Source organism: Ischnura elegans, chromosome 7 (assembly GCF_921293095.1).
Source record: "Ischnura elegans chromosome 7, ioIscEleg1.1, whole genome shotgun sequence".
NCBI lineage: Eukaryota > Metazoa > Arthropoda > Insecta > Odonata > Coenagrionidae > Ischnura > Ischnura elegans.
In genome coordinates, this window is record NC_060252.1 from 110407823 (window position 1) to 110433372 (window position 25550).

The window sequence follows — 25550 nt, forward strand, 5'->3', positions numbered from 1 at the left end:
TGAGTCCATCGTTAGCCAGTACAAACAAACCGGATGATTTACTTGCGCCAGAGTATGCCACGTATAATTTTCCGTGTGATAAACACGGTGAACCAAAAATCCAAGCCGCAAACATCCATCGTTTAGCCTTTACACTTATTGACTGTCATTGCGAATGTCAGTCTAATTGGAAAATGAACCCGTTTGAATTCAATTGGCACATCTATCGGAATATTAGGTATTCGTGGTAGTAATACATCTTCTCCTTGGAACTTGCCATTCAAAATGCTGGCTTTGACAACGTTTTTCATTAGTTCTTTAACGATTAATCGCATGCCATTGCACAGCCGTGGTGGATTCAAATTACGAAGCATAATAACTAGGGATCAAATGATAAGTTTTAAACGGTGCGATGACATGCCTGGGCAATCCAATGAGTTAAAAAAAACTCTGCTAGGTAATTTACAGCATCGCTGGCATCGCAAACAGTATCGATAGAAGAGATGTCAAACTAAATCAACAATATTGACGGTCGTCAAGGGAACGTTAAGCCAAATATGCTAAAATTTCAGCTTTTTTTGTATTTTTTCCAAATTCACCGTAAATCACGCAAAAAACGAAATTCGATTGCGAGAATAAGAATTTGCATTTCTTTATCATTCCAATAGTATTTGTCTCAAATTAATGTGACCATTATCACTAAGAAAAATATAAAAAAGAAAAAAAGGTCAGCAGTCATTAAAAAAAAAGTTTACTTGCATTTCTTATGGAAATGACTCAGGGCCCATTCCAGGGCCTCATTGGCCCTGGCGAAGAATGAAAAATAGTTTAAAACATATCCTCAGTCCTACTGAACATGCACACCAAATTTCATAGGAATCGGTCCAGCCGTTTCGGAGGAGTTTGTCAACCAAAAACCGTGACACGAGAATTTTATATATTAGAAGAAGATGAATACTGCATTAATTCACATTAAAAACCCTACATTTTCTACTATTATAGCCTTAAAATAGCCTACAGAGGCGAAATATTGCTTGAAATTTATTTTAATTACTCAGTTACTGTAACCAAAGCTTCATGAAGAACTCTATCTCCAATGAAATAAAGCTGGTCAAAAAGAATAAATGGGTACGAGTTGTTTTTTGATTTCCATTGAGTAATACTCACGAATTAGAGCAATTTAGATTTCTAGAAAAATTAATTGATTATTTATTATGGTCCCTGGGTCATTCCATAAGAAATACATGTAAACTTCGTTTTTAATGACTGCAGACCTTTTTTTCCTTTTTATATTTTACTTAGTGATAATGGTCACGTTAAGTTGAAACATATACTATTGGAAATATAAAGAAATGCACATCCTTATTCTTGCAATCTAATTTCGTTTTTCGCGTAATTTACGGTGAATTTGGAAAAAATATCCAAAAAAATTAAATTGTAGCGTTTTTGGTTTAAACGCCATTATTTGACCCAATTTTCCATATTCAATAGATGTACTGAATTTGGGGTTTTCAATGTAGGACTACTGCACAGGCACCTTGAGTGCTCCGTGTGTATTTTTTTACTCTGGGGTCGCATCTTATTAACGGCGTGGCGCAAAGAGAGGACCGCGCGCCTCTTTCCCACGCCTTTCCAAAAAAAAAACGGATTTCCTCGTTCCGCTCCCAAAACACTGGCTCCATTTGACACCAATCGATAGGTCGAACGCTACGGCTGTTTCGACGCCTTCCCACCCAGAAACGGGTGTGGCGCGCGCACTTGGCATGAAAAGGACTGCGAAGTTTGGAAACAGTCGAGCATCGGCAGGCGTTATTAAAGATGCTCCCGGAGTATCACGCTATGATGGACGGACGTCGTCGATGAATGAATGAAGGAGCACGTCCGGGATTAAAAGAAAAACGAAATATCTAATGGAACAGACGAGGGCGCCAGATGGATCGTAGCGGAGGAAAATCGAACGAAAGAAAAAAAAGATGAAAGCAGGCTTCCGTTCCTGCGGGCGTTATCGAACGGAAGCGGAATGAATAAATAAACATCGGTTTGATGACGATAATGAGAGCTTGGGTGTGTGCCAGAAGCAGAGCATGATGGGAATTGCAGAGGGGAAACGTAAAAAAATATCAACCAGAGAAAAGACGTGAAAAGACAGAAAAAAAATACGGACAAATCGGAACTAAAAATGCTAAATAGCACAAAGAGTGGTTATACTGAAAATTAAACAATACATTATAGATTACAAGCACCAAATGTGGACCATTTAATAGTATTATCGTTGGAGTAAGAATGCTGGTTTCCCATTTTGTGTGTAGCGCTCGACTGCGCAAATGAGGCAGTGTATGAAGCATACATGAAGAAAAAACTGCCATTATACGTGTAACAATTATCAATTATGCATGCCACAACTTCAGGGAGAAAAAAGAGTAAGTAATGCTAAAAATTGACTTCTCGCTACTATTTTCCAGGAAATACTTTAGCAGGGAGGCCATTCAAGTATGAATTAAAAATTCCCTGGCTATTTTTGCGACATTTTCGAATATTGAAAAATAACATAATAGTTTATTTTATATTAAATTCTGAATATATTTCATATTTATCTTTATAGTTGGTAATGTGATTAAGACTACTTACATAGCAGTCTTAAATCGTTAAAATAAAATTTTAATAGAGGCAGGCAATAGGATCCATAAAACTTTAGCATACACATATACATATCATAGATCATTCAATAAAAGAGTTTATCATTGTACCGAGCCAACAAATTTTGGGACAGAGTCGTGGAGGAGACAGTGGGAACTAAATTTAAAGAGGAGAAGATGAATAAAGACATGGGTTTCCACCATTGACAAGTGTAATCGATTCACACGGCACTTGAACTCCAAAAAACTGAGGTTTGGTAATCAAAACGTCATAAATAAATTATACAACTATGACGAGAGGTTACTCGAGAAAGCTTTATTCTGAATGACAAAATGTCGTCATTTGACTAAAAGAGCGAAGTTGTTGCTTCGTGTTAAATAGTTTTCGTCTTCCCTGATATATTTTATGACTTATGAGAGGCAATAAAAAGCGCATGACTTTCCATGTTGTCAAGACGATTGTCCAACTCTTCATGTTATATCTCTGTTGTAACGATCATATCGTATTTGACCCGCTAGTATCCAATAAAATGTCCAAGGTGTATAATTTAGCAATTTTCACCAACTATAACTTCACACAATCACCCATATAATAGATTAATATGAAAAAAAAGCTATTAAGAAATGCATAAGATCACAAGAGCTGGTTGGATTCATTTTTGTGGAGGGGGAATTATAAGATACACGATCGCAATAATATTCGATATAATAAAGGCAAAACTATTTTTGCATATGAACATGCGAGTTCCCTTTCCAAAATGTGAACACTTACTTCAAAGATGACCTTTGATAAGTATCCACTTATTACGAAATGCTCAAGATAAAGGTATTATAAAAACTTCCGTAGAAATTTTACGATAGCTTCAATGAAACTTCTCTACTTTCATCCTAATCATCATCGTGCTGACGCATGCCGACGGGAAAAAAACATCTGAGTCATGAAAGTTACACGATTAAGCCCGTTGAACTTTTAGGGACAAAGAACCAAGACAACTTGCTAGTAATATAAAAAAACATTCCTTGTAGCAGTAACTAACGAGGCAAATAATATTCAACAAGTTTTTACTCATTATCAAAAATAACTTTCTATCCACGGAAATAAAAGTTAAATGATGAGAAATAATAAATACACATTGAAGAAAATTAAATCCACCATTAAAGAAAAAGATCAAACAATACATAAGATAGTATCAGGGACGAAGATATTATAAAACAAAGGAAATTAGACAGTCACCTTTTTCCCTGGGGCGTATCGCTGAGAAAATTTAACATCGTAATAAATGAGGAGAAAATATTTTCCAAACGAGCTAACTATTATGTAGCTCTAAGAGCCTTGATGATATGCATTCAACTCTGAAACATATTCGGAAGGCTTCTCAGCCGCAGGGAAAGAACTATCAAAGGAGATGTCAGAAAGAATACTTCTCTTAAGATTTTATAAAGAACTTCTTAAAGAATTCCTTAAATGTACACCGCAAAGGATAGCGTGGAATCCATCGGAAAGGAAATAACCACTGCGGATATTAACTTCCCAGAAGAAAAGAAGAAGGGTTCAGGAAGAAGCAACTCCTTTGGCATATGCGGAAAATGACAATGCAAAACTAGGCAACGACGTCTCACGAAATTCTCGAGGAATGTAGTAAGCAGAGTGATCAATGATCTACACCTACATCTACATAAAACCCCGCAAGCCGCCTGAAAGACGTGTTAGGACACCAGCCTTTTACAGCTAAAAAAATAATGAAGTGCTCTAACGAAGTTAAGACTAGCGTTTATTTAAGTCCTTTATGGTTCGGGGAAAAAACGAATTCCCGTATCTATTTGTTCGGCAAAACATATCTCCTAATTTATCGCTTCTATCGCATCTGGAAATATAGTGTGGCTCTAATATTATGCTCTCTGTGTCACTCTATCCATTATCCATTCTCAATTGTTCAAGCAACATGGATACAGCAAGCTGCGTTCCACCCTCAAAGTCTCGGGGCCTGGTCGAAGAAGCAAAAATTAACGGAAGAATCCCAGGAACTTAGGACATACCTACCTACAAACCCGTTTTTTTTATTTAATTTTGATAGGAGGCATGCTTACTCTATTTTGGCTGATTAATTCTCCTTGAATGTCATTATTTTGGAAACATACCTAAAATTTTAATGCTAGGTAATGCAAGTTAGCTTACTGTCTGGTTCACTGAAATACCGAAAGGTAGCCCACGTGACACCATCTCGTAGGCTACCTTTCGTCTGGCTCCTACCCTTCGACCTATCTCGCATGGGTGGCCCTACCGCGATTATTTTAGAATTAATCCCGCCAGAGCAGCTCTGGGGGTCATAGGAATGCACAAGCCTTTCACCGCGACAAGGTTGTAGCCCAAGGATGATCAACATGACAGCTTCAAAAACTCTACACCGACGAGAAAACTATGTTCTGTTTCAAAAGATAATTATCCGGTAGTAACAATAAATTGACGACTTCCTCACTGTTTGCCATCTTCAAATGCATTTGCACTACAACTGGGGAAATTCGAAGAGCGGTAAGAAAATTGCCGCTCGTATTGTAGCCACCGCAGCCGCTCACGCGCCGCTCAGGGTGCCGCTCGCCGCCCGCCGCTCGTATCGTACCCGAGGCCTCGCACAAGTTAAGCGAATTAGGCTGGGAGCCGCTGGAGACTCGGAGGGCTCGCGCTAGGCTTAGATTGCTTGAACAATTGAGAATGGATATCTTTAAGAGCGACACAGAGAACATAATATTGGAGCCAATATTTTGTTCTCTGTGTCGCTTTTAAAGATATCCATCCTCAATTATTCAAGCAATCTAAGCCTAGCGCGCAACCTCCGAGTCTCCAGCGGCTCCCAGCCTAATTCGCTAAACATCTGGGTAAACGAAACGCGCAGCCTTCCTTTGTATTTTTTTCAGTTCGCGGATTGAGTCAAAATTAATTGTAAGTCAAAATGATCAATGGAGTAGACGCAGGATAAAGCGAGCCGATCAAAACCCTTTGAAATTCAACGCCCCCGGGCGCCGTCAGATTAATTGCGAAGCCCATCGCAGTGGAAAAAACTAATTCAGATATACAAGAACGGATGAGAATGACGAATAGACGATGAAAGCAAAAATCTACAATGTGGTCGTTCACTGAGACCCAAAATGGCCATTTCATTTACGAACACGGCCAATGGATGGAAATGCTGAGCATCCACGAGAGGAACTCAACCGTATCCGAGTTCACGATAAAATTTATCAATTATTTGGAGGAATAAATATCAAAAATTGATGGAAAGGAAGGCAAAGTAGGGCCCAGAATAAGACGTAAATAGAACAGGTAATTTATCCTGCAAAAGAAAAGAAAGACGGAAATGTAAAAAGGTTAGCTCAGCTGACGAGAGTTCTGAGTCAATCCAATCGCAAAATATATGGTGATAATGCTGGTGATGAATTAATAAAAATAAATTGAAATTGAACAATATTATTCCATTATTAGATATTTTTAAAGACTTAAAAAAAAACAAAAATTTTTATCACGATTTCCTTAATGGCAAAGATGCACTAAGCAGGAATTTAAATGAAGGTTTTTTTTTCTCATTATTTTCAGACTACTTGGTGGTGGCTATGATTAAATTTTATCCCAAAATATTGCTGATCTGAGTTTCCAAACTTTTAGAAAAAGAACCAGAATATTTTTCGTAAGACTTCAAGAATCGGGTTCACCCACTTACGCCGAGGAATAAAGAAGCAAATCTTTTTGCAGAGGAGAATTATTCCAGCCGGACATTCGGTGGTGCGTTGACAAAGACTTGCGCATTGATGTTAGTAAGAGATATTTCTCAGTTTGGATGCCATTGTAACTATTGCATCGATCGGATTCCTAACAACCCAGTGCACACCAATCATCAACCCCAGGTACTATAAGACCACAATTTAACAACAATTTTCTTCTCGTTAGTGCTAATGTCTGTTAGCGTGATATATTCGCCATTCAGGGTGTAACCGCAACAATCACTTTGCTCAAAGCAACCGAGTACCTATAAATTTTCAACCCTGTGTACCAGGAGGCCAAAAAGAATTTTTCCTCGAAGAACATGGCCTATGCAAACTACCGTCTACAAAGGAAATTTTACTCCACCAGACGTATTCAATCAGGCAAAGTGCTCGGTACTTTCAAACGAGCTGCACACATTACTTGCCACTAACACCTGCGTGACGCCAAAAGTGTGATTAAGTTCACCTCAGACCTTCAATTCGATGGAATATAAAAAGAAGTAAGAACTTTGATGCTATACCGCAAATCGGGATTAAAGAGTAAGTAAGGTGCGGAAACAAGTATGAAAAGACAAGAGTATGACAAATACGTCTCAATTTTTTCACATCTCCTCAAAATGGTTTGTCCTGATAATTCCTTCATGTAATAAACCTCCACAGTGAAGACCCGTTTGTTTATAGATACTACAGTGATAAAAATCGAGAAATTTAGCACCAAATGAATTTGAACAGTGAGCGATTACCTTTTTTAAAAATACATTTTGCGGCCTGAAGAGCATTTATGTTCTATGATGGCAGTGAAAACATTTTCCGCCGCGAACGGCTTCGTTTAAATATTATTTCACCATTACGAAAGACCTTCTATAAAGGATATTTTCCTCCTCCATACTGCCATTTAATCAACCAAAAAGTGGCAAAATCGTCCAAAACCCCTCTTTAGGATACGGAATGTGGATCACTAGATAAACGATAAGATGATCGACAGCCCTCAGTGTAATCATAGGAATGAAAGCAATGTCAATATATGTAACTTAACGCTAAGGAATTTACACGAAGGTTAGAACTCCGCATAGAAAACGTTCGCATAATCTTTTTTTCGAACCCGAAACTCCTACTTGCCAATAGTGTAGCCATTAGCTAGACGCTGCCAAATTCCAAAAAATAGTTAACAACAAATGTTTTAATTCCTTAATTGGCTTTCACCAGTTAAGGCAGATTGTTTTTCTCGCAGCAACGTCGGCACATTTGTAACTCTAATTGCGGGAGGCTAATGGGTCAATGCATTCCAACTTTGAGGTCGGGTAAAACCCGATGGTAATGAGAGGCCGATTCCGCCCGAGGGAAACTAGTCCACAGTCCAAATCAATATTGTTAAAGCCAAGGTTCCTCTTTCTCAGACAACAGTGAAACCTGTCTAAAAATTGTATTATGTTCCGAAACCTTGGATCGGTAGAAATAAAGAATTGTGAAGAAAGACAAGTACTTCCATTTGGTTAAATAAAGGAAAATTGCAATCGTTGTATATCATTGAATTTTCTGAGACATAGGTTCTCTCAGCTCTATGTCACGAAAGGGTGCGTACTAGGGCGGATCGGAAAAATCGATTTTTTTCAAATCCATCTGGCCCAATGAAAAAAAGTTGTGGGACCGATCAAAAATAAGGCCTGAAAAATTTGAGACCTCTACGTGAACCCCTGACCCTCGCTCAAATGCAATTTAGGGGGGGAAGGTCGAAATTCGAAAAATATAGTATTTTATGGTCATTTCCTATAGATTTTGACGAGTTACTGGACTTCTAGGAAACAAATTTCGTGCATTTTGACGTATCTGCCACCGTTTAGCCACAAAATGCTTAATTTGATTCCGCGCCCGCGAAGAAAATATTCCAACGCCCACGCAGCGTCGCGGATACAAGAGCCGCAGGCCGATCCCCTCCCCTCCCCGCTCGCTTCTACCCCTCCCACGCCTCAAATACAGCAAAATTCATCCCGCGTATGCTGCTAGGAGGTCATTTATCTTTGATAATATAAATCGGAAGATGGTAGAAGGTAATAAAGGAAGCTTAGTGAGACGACTTGTTCCTTATTAGGCGCCTCGTCGAGGTTAAACAAATCGATGTTACCAACTTTTAGAGAAGTGATGAAATATTTTTAGATCCGAGAACGCAGGAAAGGAGCCTACGGTCCATGAAAAGGCCTCTCGAGTGGCTATAAAGGTGTGCGAACTATGGTGACGCTTCCCTTCCATTATGTGTGTGACTAAATGGATTTAGCGATGCAATAGGAAGTACTAAAACTTACGGAAAATGGGAATAGGCCAAAAGTAGGGTTTTAGCTGAAGTACAAAACTCAAGCACTATTGATAGAACATTTGAAATTATGCGATATTTATGCGATATTTATTCTTCGTTGGGATTGGGAAACATTATGCTCCTTCTTGCACTTACACGCAAAAATATCGCATAATTTCAAATGTTCTTTCAAAAGTGCTTCAGGGGTTCCGGGAAAAGTGGCCGGGGAATGGAGGTAACCGTTTTGGCAGATAGCGTATTCGATGCAGAGGCTCACGACGTGGGATGTTGATTAAAGAAAAGACGTGAATTCGGAGAAGAAAATCGAGAAAGAGAAAGAGGGGGAAATTGGGAGTGAAAACGAAATGAAGAGAAATGAGTTGGCCAACATTTCTCCGCCGTCGCGTTGTTTCTTGCTCGGTTGAGCGCGTGGGTAAAAAGCATGCATCATTCCTTCATTCAGCCATTAATCTCACTCACTTCATCGCTCGTTTATTACCAGTCGATGTGAACGTAAACCTAACACGCCAACATCAAGCTAGAGCAATATAAATTTGTATTCTTCGGCGACGGGTCGACTCGATTTCTCGATTCAGTGCCTGTAATCAGAATTGAAAATACTAAATCTGGGTTAACACGCTGAATTTAAATGCCACGATATTAGCTCGAATACAATCATTCGCTTAATTTATCAATGCATAGGCATCAAAAAAGTATCAACACGCTTCTATACAGTAGACTCTGGGAAAAAATAAAATATCAATATTGAGAGAGAAATATTTTCACCTACTCTGGATTTTGAGAGCGCATACTTTAATTTTGGCTGATGGCATGGTCCCTCATAAGCAAGAAATTGATAAATGGTAAACTTTAGCTACAATATTTGCCTAGGTAATTTAATCAACATTGCCTCTTGTTTTACATCTAATATTTCAGAAACGGTAAATTACGAGAGATATTATCGTGCACTGTTATGTATGGGAATTCGTTTTTCCCCCGAGCAATAAAGAACTTCATTGCAGCGATCGCAATGAAGTTCTTTGATGAGTGCTTCATTGGAGCGATTGCAATTTAATTCTTGACGCCCATATCCTAACGCCAAACGCCTAATGAGGCGGCTTGCGATACAGTACGTATATTTAGATGTTGATTCCTATAGCGTTGTCAGTTTAACTTATTTTGCCTCATTACAGCTTTTTACAGAGATCGTAGTAGAAATGATTTAGCAGTCGACTAATATTCTCGACATGCATGAGTAGACAGTGACTGCGAAGACAATATAGCTTCGCAGTCACGGTCCATACGTACGAGTAGTTTTATTTCCAGCAGACGGCGGGACAAAATATTACAAAGGAAACTAAAGTCTATAAACTATATATATATATATATATATATATATATATATATATATATATATATATATATATATATATATATATATATAAATAATGTAAAGGAACTTCTTCTTGCCCTGGGGTGGGCACACAAAAAAACTTAGAAATTGACAGAAAAACGAAAAATAAAATAAAAGTGAGGAACTTACGGGGAAAGGTTGTTTTTACAAATTTTCGATGGGACGCAGCCCATCTTTCTCAAGTGAGAAGAGGAGGGAAAGTGAGGAAAGGGCATAAGGAAGGGTGCAAGGGAGAGGGCTAAGATGGAGGGAGGAAAAACGGTGGACGGGGATTGGTTGTTCTTTCTAATGGGCGCGGTTGATTCCTGGACCAGAAAACGCACGGAAAGCCCATATGCATGCCTGTTCCAAGTCCTTCAGTTCTAGGGGGGTGGTAGACGGGGGGAGGGAGGCTAATATTCCCACTTTATAGCATTGGTCAAACAGAGCTTTGTGGGAGGAAGCATGAACGGCGACTGGAAGGGAAGCAGAAACAGAAGAAACGCTATTGCATGAAGAGCGATGCCCGTTCATTCGGATGCAAAGGGGAGTGGTGGATAAGCCGATATAAAAAGCGGGGCATTTCTGGCACAACAGTATATATACAATGTTTTTTGTTGTGCAAGAAATTTCCGACACAGAGGGGAGAGGGAAGGCAAGGAATTGATCGGGAAGGGGTTCGGTGATGAGGATGTGACAAGTTTTGCATCTTGCACGGTTGCAGGGCGAGGGCTGTGGTTTAATATAGGTACTTTGTTTGGGCAGTGGTTTGGTTGTTTTTAAGATGCTGGCCAGATTTGGTGGTCTTTTAAAAACGAGTGAAGGGCATCGCGGGAAAAATCTGGAAGTGGCCGTGTTGTCTGAGAGGATGGGGAAAAGGTCTTTTAGGGTCCTACGCAATACGTCCACGCCCGGAAAAAAGGTCGTACAGAGAGAAAGGAACTGCGACGAATTGTCCCCGCCTAGTTTTTTCGGGACATGTGATTTTTTTCGGATCTTATTCCGGAGGAGGGGTTCCGGGTAACCCCTTCTCCTGAGAGCATGGTGTAAATTTGAAAGGAATCTATTAAGGGAGTCTGGATTATTACATATTCTGTGACCACGGATGGAAAGAGAAAAAGGGAGGGAGCGTTTTGTATGTGTCGGATGACAGCTATTGTAGTGTAGATATTGCTGTTTGTTTGTGTTTTTAATGTGTACAGATGTGTGAAATTTATTTTTTGTGAGAAAGATGTCCACGTCAAGGAATGTGACATGAGTGGAGGAGGAATATGAAGTAAAATTTACAGATGAAAATGAATTGAGGCAGGAAATGAAAGTGATTAGGAATTCCATGCCATGTGGCCACAAAAGAAAGATATCATCTATGTAACGGACCCAAAGGGTGGGTGTGAGTGGGTATTCGGAGAGAAAAGACTGTTCTAGGCGGCCAAGAAAAAGGTTTGCATAGGACGGACTGAACCGGCTCCCCATAGCGCACCCCCTAGACTGTGTGTAGTGATTGTTATTGAACGAGAATGAATTGTGTTTCAATATTATCTCGGAGAGGTCGACGAGAAACTTTGTGCTCGGAATCTGTGGAGTGGAGCGCTGCTCTAGGAAGTGTTCTAGAGCGGAGAGACCTTCTGTGTGCGGTATGGAGGTGTAAAGAGATGTGACGTCGATGGTCGCCATTATGACGTCTTTGTCTCCAGGAAGGGTGGTCGAGTGAAGGCGTTGGAGGAAGTGATACGTGTCTTTAATGTATGAGGGAAGAGAGTGCACTATGGGTTGGAGGTAATGGTCAACAAAAGCGGAAATTCGTTCTGTGGTAGATTGAATGGAAGAAACTATCGGACGGCCGGGATTATTAACTTTGTGTATTTTAGGTAGTATGTAAAAATGAGGGCTTCGGGGGTTGGAAGGTGATAGTAATGCGATGTCTTGGGTTGTTAGTCCTTCATGTGGTCCGTTTTCCTCGAGGAAAGAAAGAATCTTCTCTCGGTATTGGGGATTGGGATCAGCAGGGATGGGTTTGTACGCCGAAGCGTCGGACAATTGCCTAAGCGCCTCGTTGTTGTAGTCAGCCGCATTCATCACGACCACCGTAGACCCTTTGTCTGACGGAGTGATGACGATGTCCGGGTTACGGATGAGGGAATTTAATGCCAACTTTTCTGTTCGCGAAAGATTGTCCCTAGGTTTAATTGATTTAATGAAAGATTTGTCCGAAAATTTAGAGAGGAGGAGATTACTGAAAATTTCAATAGGATGATTGGAGGGAAGAGGTTTGGGTTCGTGCGAAGAAGGAGGCTTAAATCTCGTCAGTGCACTATGGACGGTAGAAGAATGTTGGGTGGGGTTAGGATGGGTCTCCCAGAAGAATTTCCACTTGAGTTTACGGCAGAACTGGAGTGTATCTTTCAGAATGTGAATGGGGTTTACTTTCGGCGTGGGGCAGAAAGAAAGCCCTTTGTGGAGGAGAGAGAGCTGGTCAGGAGAAAGGGGGGTGGAAGAAAGGTTGACTACACTCTCTTCCTGGGGTTCCTCCGTGGTAGCAGAGGCTGGCTCATCGGTAGGCCCTGGGCGTGAATCGCACATATGGACTCGCTTGTGGACCTTGGCGTGGGGTGGCTGTGGGGGAGGAATGTTGTAAATCACTGATAGGTCAGGTTTGAAGCTGTGAAGAGGAGGAGGCGGGGGCGGAGGGTTCACCAGATGTACGGGTAAAGAGATGCCTAGGCGGAAGAAGGATAGGATAAGCGAGGAAAGCTTCTTATGAGACCTTTGGCGTCGGATAGAAAGAGAGCGTTGTGAGGCAAGCAAAATTCGATTAACCGAAGCCAGAGAGTTCGGCATGTATTGACTAATAACTTTAATAAGGGATGCAATATGTGAATAGTAAAGCTTTATAACCGACGGAAATATTTACTTGGAGCTCTTCTCTTTAAGATGTTCAGGGAGAGGATTCATAATTACCACAGTAACACGATATTTGTTAACGGTAATTATAAACCATATCCCTGAAAATTTTAAAGAGAAGAGATTCAAGTAAATATTTCCTCCGGTTACAATGTTTTATCCAACGTAGGCTGCTTCTGCATTGTGAAAATGAAATCCCCTCTTAAATGAAATCCATACCTTTATCTCATATTTTATCAAGCTATTTGAGTATACCATTATAAACAAGGCTAAATTATCAAGGGAAGGGAATACGAGGTGGAGATTAACTGGTTTGAAATAGGTATCAAGTGCTCATGAAGTTTTCATTGCTAGGTAGAGAAATTGACTTTCTCACAAATGCCATTGTTGGTTAAAAAACACAATTAAGAAAGTGGAAATAAAGTCAGAGTTCCTAATGCTTGGTCATTAATCAACCAATATACTATCAATTTATATTCAAGTTTCTAATGCATACATATTTGCGAGAAAAATACCCGATGGTATGATATAATACCCTTATATCCCCCTTAAATATATATGGAGAAGTAAGAAAGAAATTATCAGCAGAATAGCTCAGGCGAAGAGAGTATTCCACCAAAAGAGAGACTTGTTTACAGCGGGAAACTTAAATATGGTAGTAAAGAAACAATTTATAAGAACCTACATCTGGAGTATGCTACTATACGGAAGTGAGGCATGGACAATGACCGCAGCGGAGAAAGCGTGGATAGAGGCCTTCGAAATGTGGTGCCATAGAACAATGATGAAGATCAAATGGATCAACCGAGTTAGTAACGAGGAAGTCCTAAGGAGAGTGGGAGAGAAGAGAAGCCTCATGAAAACCTTGACAAGAAGACGGAACAATCTTATAGGCCACATCTTGAGACATGATGGCCTGATGAAGACAATCGTCGAGGGACAAGTGGAAGCCAAGAAAGGAAAAGGAAGACCTCGAACAAAACATATGGAACAATTAAAGAAGGATGTGAAAGAGAAGAAATACGTAGGTGTGAAAAGATTAGCTGATAGGAGAATTGAGTGGAGAGCTGCGTCAAACCAATCCTAGGATTGTTGACCAGTGATGATGATAATACACTTCTCGTAATAAGAAAACATTTGTAGTAGTTTTAGATTTTTTATGCTTTCCGAGTCCTTGGCACTCCTTTTTGGAATGTGAAATTACGATTTTGAGCATTATCCCCCATTTACGCCTCCACCACACAATAATGACAGCGAGAGCGTGGTAGCCCAGTGAGTAAAGCTTTGCGTGACTCACTGAAAACTATCAAGTTCAACCTGGGGAGAGCTTTTGGGCACATTCAACAAAAATCTTCGCCTTGGGAAAGAAAGTTATCCCACCACCCTGAATGGGTGATACATACAGGCTTCAATCTACATCTACATTCCATTCCGCAAGACGCCTGAATAGGCGCGTGGCGGGGGGGTGTTAGGTCGCCAGCCGTAAACAAATGAAAAGTAAATGTGCGTACAAAGCTCCGCCTAGCGCCGCGTACGAAGTCCCTATATTGTTCGGGGGGGAAAACGAATTCCCACAACTATCCTTTCGGCAAAATACCTCTTTTAATTAATCATATCTGCGAGGCCTGTATGTAAAATGGGGTTCCAATGCAATATTCTCCGAGTTACTCTGAAAGATATCAATTTTCAATTGCTCAAGCAGCGGAAGCTTAGCGCGCAGCCTCCGAGTCACTAACGCTTCCACCCTGGGGTGACTTAGTTCTACTTACTACCTATCCCTTCCAACTGTCATCGAGTTCTACCATTTAGTGAGAGTAACGCAAATAATTATTGAGGATAGTGACGGACTCTGGGAGTAAATTTATACGAGCGTGATGCGCCCGTTCCCAGCGGGCTTCCCCCGCTCTTTTCAATGCAGGTCCACAGAGGGATAGGCGCGTTTCTAATTTTAAAATGTAGAAAAAAAGGAAGGGTCTTATGTGCAAATTAAATTGGAATGTTCATGTACAAATAGAGGTCAGAGGATCTCTTTAAATACAACATTGGAAGTAATTACACTATCCTCTGTTAAACGCTCATGATGACTCATACTTACGTATCACTGGACACTTGAATGTGGAAACAGCCGCATTTTGATTAAAGTTATTTAAAGAATGCGAGATATTGTTGCAAATGAACAAATGTATCAGTTTGTACGCCATTAAAGTCAGGAATATTTACCGTTTTTTGTTGTTTTTTTTGTTTTTTTTATTATTTAAAAACCAATTTTGGAAACAATAGCAATATTTAGGAAGTAAGATATGCCACCGCATGTTCTCTAATAAATTCTGTGCATTTTGATACCTCATTTTTAGAGTTTGGTGGCGCATAAGTTGAGAAAATAGGTATTTATACAGTAGAAATAATATAGAAGATTACAAGGAATTTCTAGAAATTTCCACATCAGCCCACAACCCCTTCCACCCTCTCCGTCATATGACATATAAACTCCATGCGCAATAAAGGCAGGTCATTATCCCTGAGGAGGTGAATAGCATTGGGAACGAAACGTCGAACACTCAACGCAAGAATTAATCGTAAAGGAACGTCGCGAGATCTCCATGGGCCACAAAAGTTTTAACCAACTGACGAAGCCTTTCCCAAATCAGCAAACAATTGCAAATTTCATCTCGCTATTCTCTGCGAAGGTAAAAAACCGAGCGGTTGAACAATATTATCAGTTCATTCATCCGAAATTGATTTACGACCAAGCTTTTCAGACTTCCTGTTCGTCCAAGGCATATCGCAGTCTCTCCTCTTCTCCTCGATAAACGTGATTTATGACGTCGGATCTCTTCACTCGTATTACCAGCGATCTGACACCAAACGTAGAGCTATGAGCCATGTCTGGATGTTGTGCATCAAAAAGTCCACAATTTAAGGAGAAATTTACTGAAACGGAAACTTCACATTGCAACCTAGAAACTAAATGCCATCATAGTCAATTTCATATGCAATGGCTGAGTGACAATAAAAGTCAAGAATGTTCTACTAATAATTTCATGGCCATTCTAACCAATACGAGGGAATGCAGAAATCCATCGCAATATAATATTCGCTTTGAGAAGAAAATTAACCAAGAGAGTAGTGTACGAATATTGCAGTCTTGATAAGAATGAAGTATTGCCATTTCGTCACAGTATGATGAACTGCACTGACTCCTAAGTCCTGCTTTGCAAACACTTATAGCGCGCACGTAAAACTAATTGCTGATGACTGCGAATGGCATTAACGTTCTTTTTATTTTAAATATCGACGATTTCCTTCCAAGGTGCATTTGATTGATGAATGCGATAAACGTTAATTAAAATATTGATTTTTCATGGCAGTGCCTCCATAAATAATGGACTCGTGTAACCCTAATATAAGTATTTGACGATAAATAAGGAATTAAAAAAATATTTCAGATTCGGTCATATTTTCGCATTGGATACCAAAAGAACAAATGTCATCTACGGACTAGAGAAACTAATCGGATCGTGTTCCTCTTTAACGCTGACAGCTGATATTTTTCCAAATTCAACTTGATACATTAAATCGATCAATTCGAATTTGAAGTTCATGGTCCATTTTATGCTACCCAGGTCGGCTGGCCTCTTCTTTCTCTCATAAACTTATGCATATTTTAGGGCTCCGAACCAAATATTGACAGGACGCATTAATTGCTCTTTTCTCTTGTTCCTTCATCATATTTATCTTGATGCTAGTTTAATATTTACTCACACGCATGCATATATATAGAGCTAATGTTTTTCCATGTGTTTTTAGCCACCATTCCATCTCCACGCAACCGCAGTGACATCGCCATGTGTTTGTGCTCCTGTCTCTTTGTTTCAACTTCTTTCTGTATTTACGTTCGAATATTCACATGCCGCAATGTGGGTGGATGTGAATTTGATGTGTAAAAAATCTGTAAAAAAAATAAAAAAAAACAAAAATGTAAAATGTAAAAAACGTAAAATAAAAAAGTAAAATGTAAAAAAATGTAACACAAATGTAAAATAAAAAAATAATGTGCGGAAAATTCTCATTATCCATTAGCCCTTCATCTGTTTTTCATCTTTGTTGCACCGATGAGAGCGAACAACACGCTTTTCCCCAGCGCATGTTTTCATGTCAACGAGAAAAATCATAGTAAGCACGCAAACAACGCGAATACTCAAACGTGAGCCTCAATCCATGATATGCGAATAACCTTGTCAAGCGAGATCATCGCTGCTCCCGCCATATATTTTCCCGCCGAACGGTAATAAAATGAAATAAGCGTCGTGGGTGATACGCTACGACCCCCATCTCACCCACGACCGACAAGACAAGGTGTCGGCAGTAATTTTTATTCTCCGCTATAAAATGATCTCGGAGGTGTTGTACGTTCCAAAGCAAGAAAAAGGTCATGATGACGAGCAGAGGTGCGAACATTTTTCGGGTGTCTTTCATAAGCTACACGTATGTTATAGCATACGTGCAGTCTTTCATAAGCTACACGTATGTTATAGCATACGTGCAGTTTATGAAAGTCGTCGAAAATAACACAGGCCAACAAAAATTTTTGTTTGAAAACTTTTTTTATTTTAATAGCTGATCTTAAGAGATTTTTATGTGCCAAATCCAAACCTGGCGTTAGGTTTTTTGTATCGCCCATAGTTTCCAAGCAATATGTATTTCATATTTAATCTAATACCCCTATACGGTATATAGGGAAATCAATGAAACACTGTGTTACATCATAGAATTGTTTGCATTTACTGTTCACTACATCGTGATAAAATTGTTTGTATTTACTACAGTTGTGATAATACAGGGTTCACTTGTCAACTGGAATTGGTATAAAATTTCTTTCCCTTTATTCCTTGAAGCTTCTTGTGTAGCTTTTTCTGCGATGAATCGCTTGCTGAACTTCTCGGTGAAGTACCTACAATAATTCCCCATTTTCTTCGTTCATCAGACCTACTTTTTCAATTTTATTATAACTATATAAAAGCTGTTAAATGCTAAAAATATTGCTTGACTTCATAAATTTAACTGTAAAATGTGAAAAAATGGTGGGTGATACAATTTTAAAACCATCATATTTGGATTTAGCAACTTTAAAAACATAAGAATAAGGTATTTTCAGTAAAAAAAAATTTTTTTGTTGGCCTGTATAATTATTAATTGGCCTGTATGTATTATTCGTCGCAGGTCGTTGCAGGGGACGTGGATATTCTTTCTTTCCGAGAAAGTAGAAGGGTATTTCCACCTTCATGAAGTTTAATATTATCTTACATGTTCTATTTGACGATAAAAAGTAGTTTACACAAAAAATTAATAACACACATAATTATCGATATGTTTCGAAACAACATGCGAGTAATTATTTCGGCCGTTGATGACGTATTTTGACGGTTATATTGTTTTCATATTTTATGAGGCCAACGCTATTCAGAGCAGGGGGAAGAGTTCTCGGGTTTCCAGCCGGGTCCAAGGGTTTTTCAGCATCGACGTTTCGAGGGCGAAGTCTGCCATCCTATTCAGGTTGAAAATCATTCGCTATTAATAGCAGATAAGTTAAAGTAAATGATTTTTAGCATACATAATCGATAAAAAACTGAGTCATTTCAAAGACTAACCTGAAAATGAAACTTTTGTTCGAATTTTTGCGTGAAAAAATTAATACTTTTACTCATATTACTTATCTTTTTCAAAGGTTTATTACACAGTGATAAACATGAAATTATATCTTAATGAAGGACGTTGGGATAAATTTTGAAATTGAGACGGGAGAAATATTGAATAAAAAAATTATATTCTAACATCACATTAATGGTGTAAGATAACTTGGTTCAAAGGATCTTGCAAAGTGCCATTTCTTAATAGCAATCATCTCCCACGAACTTGGTGTCACCTATTTTCTCGCTGGGTTCAATGCGACCTTACCTTAATATTATCCGTCATGTCATATTTTACGTTTCCTTTTACACGAATTCATTCTAAATAATCGAAAGTTAAAATCCATTGGAAAAATTAAATTCATTCTATTTAGTGAGAGGAATAAAACGCGCTTTGGAACTTTGCTGGCAGTTAAACTTCCCCAGGTCTGAAGTATTCATTAGAGATCGCTAATATTCCAGTGGAAAGAGATATTCGTGCCGACCCAATTACGTTGATTGTAATTCAATGACCATTTTGTGCTCTCAGTTAAAAATATGCTTCCCTTTAATTCAGTCTTTTAGGTGATCGCATAAATTTACATGTTAATTAATTATGAACGCTTCGTCCATAAGTACATGAAATTGCAGCATCCATGACCCGTTATCTGAACACAAATGTCACCACCCCGTTACGAATACTTACCTGCAGGAAAATTATAAATTGAATAAAAAGAAGACATTACTTCCATTAGGTGACCGAGTTAATGTACCTGGCATAATTTACTCAGCTTTTGAAAAGAATCAACTAATAAGTACCACAAGAAATGTGCATATATATATGTGCATACATATTCCTTCGTCGAATCAACATCAAACGTAAACATCATAAAGTGACGGATGGTATATTGACATTGGCCTAGAATCAGATTAATATATTTATATATAATTAATCCTCATAATATATTTATAGCATTTTTCTTTATTTTTACAGCTCTATAACCAATGCCTAATTATCGAATAAGCAAACCCAATGTTAACGCTTGCCACTAGCTACTGATAAATCTAAATCAACTTCCTCTAATATCTCCTTTGAATTAAGTTATATTTAAAGAAAAGGTTAGTGAAGAGTTTGATCTGGAGTGTAGCTCTCTACGGTGCGGAAACGTGGACCGAGGAAAGAAGGCGAGAGAAGATTTGAGGCATTCGAGATGTGGGTATGGAGAAGAATGGAGAGGGTGAAATGGACGGAGAGGAAAAGGAACGACGAAGTGCTGGATATGGTTGGCGAGGAGAGGCAGCTTTTAGATGAGATACGGATGAGACAGAAGGTATGGGTGGAGCGAGTACTTATCGGGGAGGGGATGTTAAAAATGGTGTTAGAGGGTAGAATGTTAGGGAAACGAGGGAGGGGAAGGAAGAGAATAGGATTTTTATATAGATTGAAAGGGAGTAGGCCTTACAGTGAATTGAAGAAGGCAGCGCTGGAAGGAAAGGGAGGCTCCCAGATCGCTTCTTGAATACTCCATTGAAAGCTACCTTAATCGGTAGAATACTATAATAATAATAATGTTTTTTTTTATTATTTAAAGTTGGGTCTCCACGGTATATAAGACGATTATAAAATATTAAATAGTAATGGAACCCGAAAATCAACAAGTAATCGCGTGCATACAAGATGCATAAGGTAATTTATCCATCATCACGTATCTACATGGTACTTGGTATTACTTTCTTTATGATTTCAACGCCATTAAGAAAAAATTAGGTTCACCATGTACCACGCATCTATTTATCGTTATAATGCTTTAGATGCTAAAGTTATGAATATTAATTCAAAAGTTCAACTTTTTTGTTACCTTGTACACACTTAACTGTGAAATGTTGTATTTTTTTATCACCAACTCGTCCATAAAAAATCATTGATTGGTATAAGTAAAACAGAGCACTAACATCATGATAAACTCCCCTCTAGGAATGAAATAAGTTCCAATTCTCAGAAGAAGGCATTTCTCGCCTATGTCTACCATGAATGTGAATAATTTCAATTTTATTTCGAATACTGGATCTGAGTAATTTTGAACGTTAAAACCTTCCCTAAACATTGGCGTAAATATGAGTATGACTAAGAGGAAGGGGTAAGATGGCGACTTCCCCCCCCCCCCCCAGGAAAAATCTGGTAAAATGTTTGAATAATGACTTGCCTGGAAATACGTTTTACATCATTTTGGCACTAAAATTGAACTTTAATCAGATGTAGTTAATGTATGTCAAAACTAGACAATAGCTTTTAATTATTTTTTCTCTCTAAGGCTTTGGGGGGGATCTATCCCCTCATCCCCCCGCAATAGTTACGCCACTGTTCCACAAGAAAAGAAGACCCAATGTTCATGTTAGATCGACTGAGCTTATCGAATAAACCATTTTTCTGAGAAATACGTTGCCTAAAAAAAACATGAGTAGTATCAGCATTGGAGTTGAATTTGAATACTCAAGTTGCTTAGTCTGCGTTTACAAGTTCCGATTTTCTGCGCATGCGTAGAAAACCAGACTGGAATGGGCATAGGAAAGCGAAAGAATGGCATTCTATTTTGAACAGTGATATATGACTGAATGCGCTTGATCACGATGGTGTCAGGAATGAGAAGCAATATGGAACATCGTAAATATGAACTTGTGGCTGAATCAAAGTCATTCCATTGCCACGATAGGATAGATGTAAAATATTATATAAGGACCCACGATAGCCTGAGATTTGAAACCAAAATGTTGCCTCTCGGTCACATTTTCCTATAGATAAATTCTTTTGATGCACAAATGAAAAAGCGAAAGGTTGCCAGCATTTAGAAAGCATTGCCAGCTTGGATTGCCTGTGAAATGCTTAAGAAAGTATCGCTAATTTAATATTTTCAGAGGATGAAGCAATGCACTCGAGCAACAACATTCCATTATTTGAAGGATTGAAAGCTCTTTTTAGATAATCAAGGTTATTTTTCACTGTCGTAAAACTGCACTCTTCGTTATATCGAAAACAATTATTTATAAATACCAGTGTTTTATGTCATCGAACATTTGGGTTTATATGGAACATTGAATATTTCGGTAACATTTATCAAACAAGTTTGATAAATACTGCATAATGGTCTCATTAGTTCAATAAAAACTAATAAGATCAAACGGATATAAACCCGTCTTAGTGAGCGTATACTAAAGATTTTCGAACCAAAAAAAAACATGCTTCTGATTGAAAATTATAAAACTAGGAGTTCAATATAAGTTTCCACATAAGGAACACCAAAGAAAAGCGATGAAAAAAATATACCTGCAGGAAGCATTAACGCGTTCGATGGCTATCAACAAATGCTTTTTTTTTTTGGTGAATTTTTTCGTTGCCACCAACTCCTTTTAAACTATACAAAATTTCAAATGTATGGGATTGAGAAAATGCGACTTATTTTGGCGTTGAGTCGGCGTGGAATGACTCGATCCTCACCTACGTCACAGCGGCGGCTGGAGCCACCACGAGCGAAGAGCCATGCTTGGTTGGAAAAACGGCTCAGTCACACACGCCAAGTTCAAGGCTGGCTCCTTTAGGACACCCTTGAGAGAGCAAGGATCGGAGCCAATTGTGATGTTTACGAGCCGCCGGTCAAGCGTGGGACTCACCATTGGCGCTGAGTCGCCCTTGATCCCATTGGGAAGCAGGCCGAAACATCTGCAGGGGACAGGCCAAAGGCGCGCTTCATATCTCCTTGTGCGACAAGCCCCTTCCTGAGGAATACAAACGAAAGAAATGAGGACAGGCCACACGGGAAATGAGGAGTCGGACGTCACAAAGGAAGAAATGTTATACTCAAACGAAATTCGAGCCCCGGTGGGTTTTCAGAAGAAAAAAAGAACGTAGAGTTGATGGGGATATGTAACCGCGAAGCGAAGAACTTGACCTAAAAACCTCGACCCCGCGCTTTTCTGAATAGTTTCTTTCAGCTGAGATATCTAACTACCTTCACCGCCCCAAAAAAAAGAGAATTTCAAGCCTTTACGTCGGGGCAAACTAACGAATGCCTACGATAGACGATCAAAAACGCCATTGGTCGTGGTGGGGGCAACCTATCCAGACGGGAATCGAACCCATGACCTCCGGTTTGGCTTGCGAGGACTTAACCCCACTGTCACCGAAGCCAGCTACAAAAGTACAGTTAATTTTCTAGTTCCTAAGCCTAATCTCTCTTTATTTAAAAGATCGTTTCTTTATTTGGGGCTTACGATTTTTAATAAATTACCTTGTTCGATCAAAGAGTTAAAGAGTATAAATACATTTTGTAAAAAGGCCAAAGATTGATTGTTATCCCATGATAATATGAATGTTTTTCTTTATGTTTTTGTGAATATACATATTATTATAACTATTTTATACATTATTTTCACATTTTTGTGAAAGGAGAAAAAAGACATTTATTTTGTTCTGTCCATATATTATACTTTGTTCTTGTTTATTGTCACATATATGTTTCATAAGGAAAATTTTTCAAAAAATTATACATACTTTCTTTTGCTTTCTGGCCTGCCTTGAATTTAATTTTTATGATGGTAGCTTCCATGCTGGTTTTTTATTAGAACATTGAAGCTACCTAAAGCTCCATTAATTTTGTGCTGTTAAAAAAAGTGTGAATTCAAGGTTGAAGTGTTATAAAACCAAGAAGTGGAGTGCTATCTTCTGAGGACTGGAAGTTATGCTTAAAGTCATGAAAACCATGTAGCTCTTGAGTTATCATTTAAGGAAAAAATTGGTCTACCCTTCCCTAAAAAGTGTGTATACTTTAGTTTATATAAATTTATTTTATTTATTTAGTTATGTAAATTATATTTCACGTACGATAACGTAAGTGTTACAAATATATTAGTTACTTTGAACATCGTATAATGACGTGTTTTCTATTCACTTCCAAATAGAGAGTTTTTCATAATCGGAAAATATTTTTAATAATATTGTTTAAGCATATAAATATCCCTCATAGTATGCGTAGCAAGGTTTCCGGGTTGACCTCCGCGTCGATTCATCTTCAAGACGACAGTTTCGCCGGCGTTGCAGCTAGCGTCTTCAGGTACGAAGTATCGGATGCAGGTTTTTTTGCACGCTAGCTGCAACGCCGGCGAAACTGTCGTCTTGAAGATGAATCGACGCGGAGGTCAACCCGGAAACCTTGCTACGCATGCTGCACCACCCCGCGAAAGTCTCCATCAACATCCCTCATAGTATTTCACAACTGAATACTTTAAAATAATATTACTCATTTAAGTTGAGGAAAATTACTTTAATTCGAACACACAACCAATAAAATATATCAATCCGTTTATAAAAAGAATAACTATTTACGTAATACTGATAGTAGGAATGCATGCTTATGACCCTAACTGCCAAAAATCCCTCTGATAAGAAGAGTTTCATACTTTTCAGAAATTCTGTAGGCCAAACAAAGTTTAATTCCAATTAGTAAATCAAAAGGGAAAAGGCCATTTAAACTAAGCTAATAACAAACAACGGACATAAAGGGATTAAGTTAAAATATGACACCACTGACATTTCCACGAAAAACCCTCACTGTTTTATGCACCCAATACTTCTAGCCTAATTGAAGCTTAAACTCCATAAAAATAATAAAAAAATTAGACACGGTTTAATTAGATACCTACATTGATTTCCAATATCTCTGACTCAGGAATATTCCAGGTAAAAACTACCAAGTTTTTTTCTTATTCGTTTTTCGTAGATTTTTTCTGCCGGGTATTTGTGTAATGGAATTAGAGATGGAAGCAGAATAGGTACTACAGGATAGGATATCAGGATAAGTGGGGCACGAATGAGGCTACTGCAAATCTTCAGTAGCCAGACTATAGATTCCTTTTCAGCTTAAATAAGGAATAGTCTTATTGTTACATTGGAGCCACATTTGTTTCCCTTTGGTTATGACCCCGTTAAAGAATGAATAGTCACCAATTATTTTTATATTTCATTTCATTTTGTTCTCCTAACGAGTTTGCAGAAGCAAATATAGGACACGTCAAAATGATACATATAATTTAGTCAGGCAATAAAATACATAGGATACAAAAAGATTTAATCTTATATATAAAAATGAATCGCAAAATGTGTTGGTAAGCGCATAACTCAACAACGCCTGGACCAATTTGGCCAATTCTTTTTTTAAAATGTTCGTTGAAGTCCAAGGATGGTTCTTACGGCGATAAAAAATCGAATAATTGCCGGGAAAACCCTAAAAACAGCCCTTTTCTTTTTCACATAGAAACGTTTTCTAACTAAAACGTAGAATCAATTTGAGCTTTATTGCTATTATATAAAGTTCATATTAAATTACAAGCACTCACTGTTATCTAAGAAATGTAGGTGTGTAATATAACATTTTAATTACTAAATATATTCAAAATATTAATTAAATTGAAATTACATTTAAAAAATTTAATTCGAGCTGATTGTAAGCCCAGCCGTGTCCCAGATCGAGTTGACACTTCACTACCGTGTTTGTAAACAAATCTCCAAGCAATTGTTGACAAACGGTAATGTCCGTGTTCCTGTCGAGGAATCGAGTAGTTTTAACTCATTTCCTTGGAATGATTGCAAATTAGTTTAAGTGAGCTCATCAACAAAGAGTTCCAGAATATGATTGATTACCAAAAGAATCAAAGATGGTTGATTTAGCGAGCAAGAACGAAGATGTGGATGACTAAAACGAGGTAAATTCAAATAGTTCGTACTCTGCATGGATTCGAATCTTTTAAATGTGTAACAAACGAAGACGAAATCACCAACTATCTATCTGAATATTTTAAGTCCTTAGACGTACCTGGCTTACCAAGGCACGATTTACAGAAAAATGTAGTTTCTGTGCTCATGATCTTTCGAAGCCTAA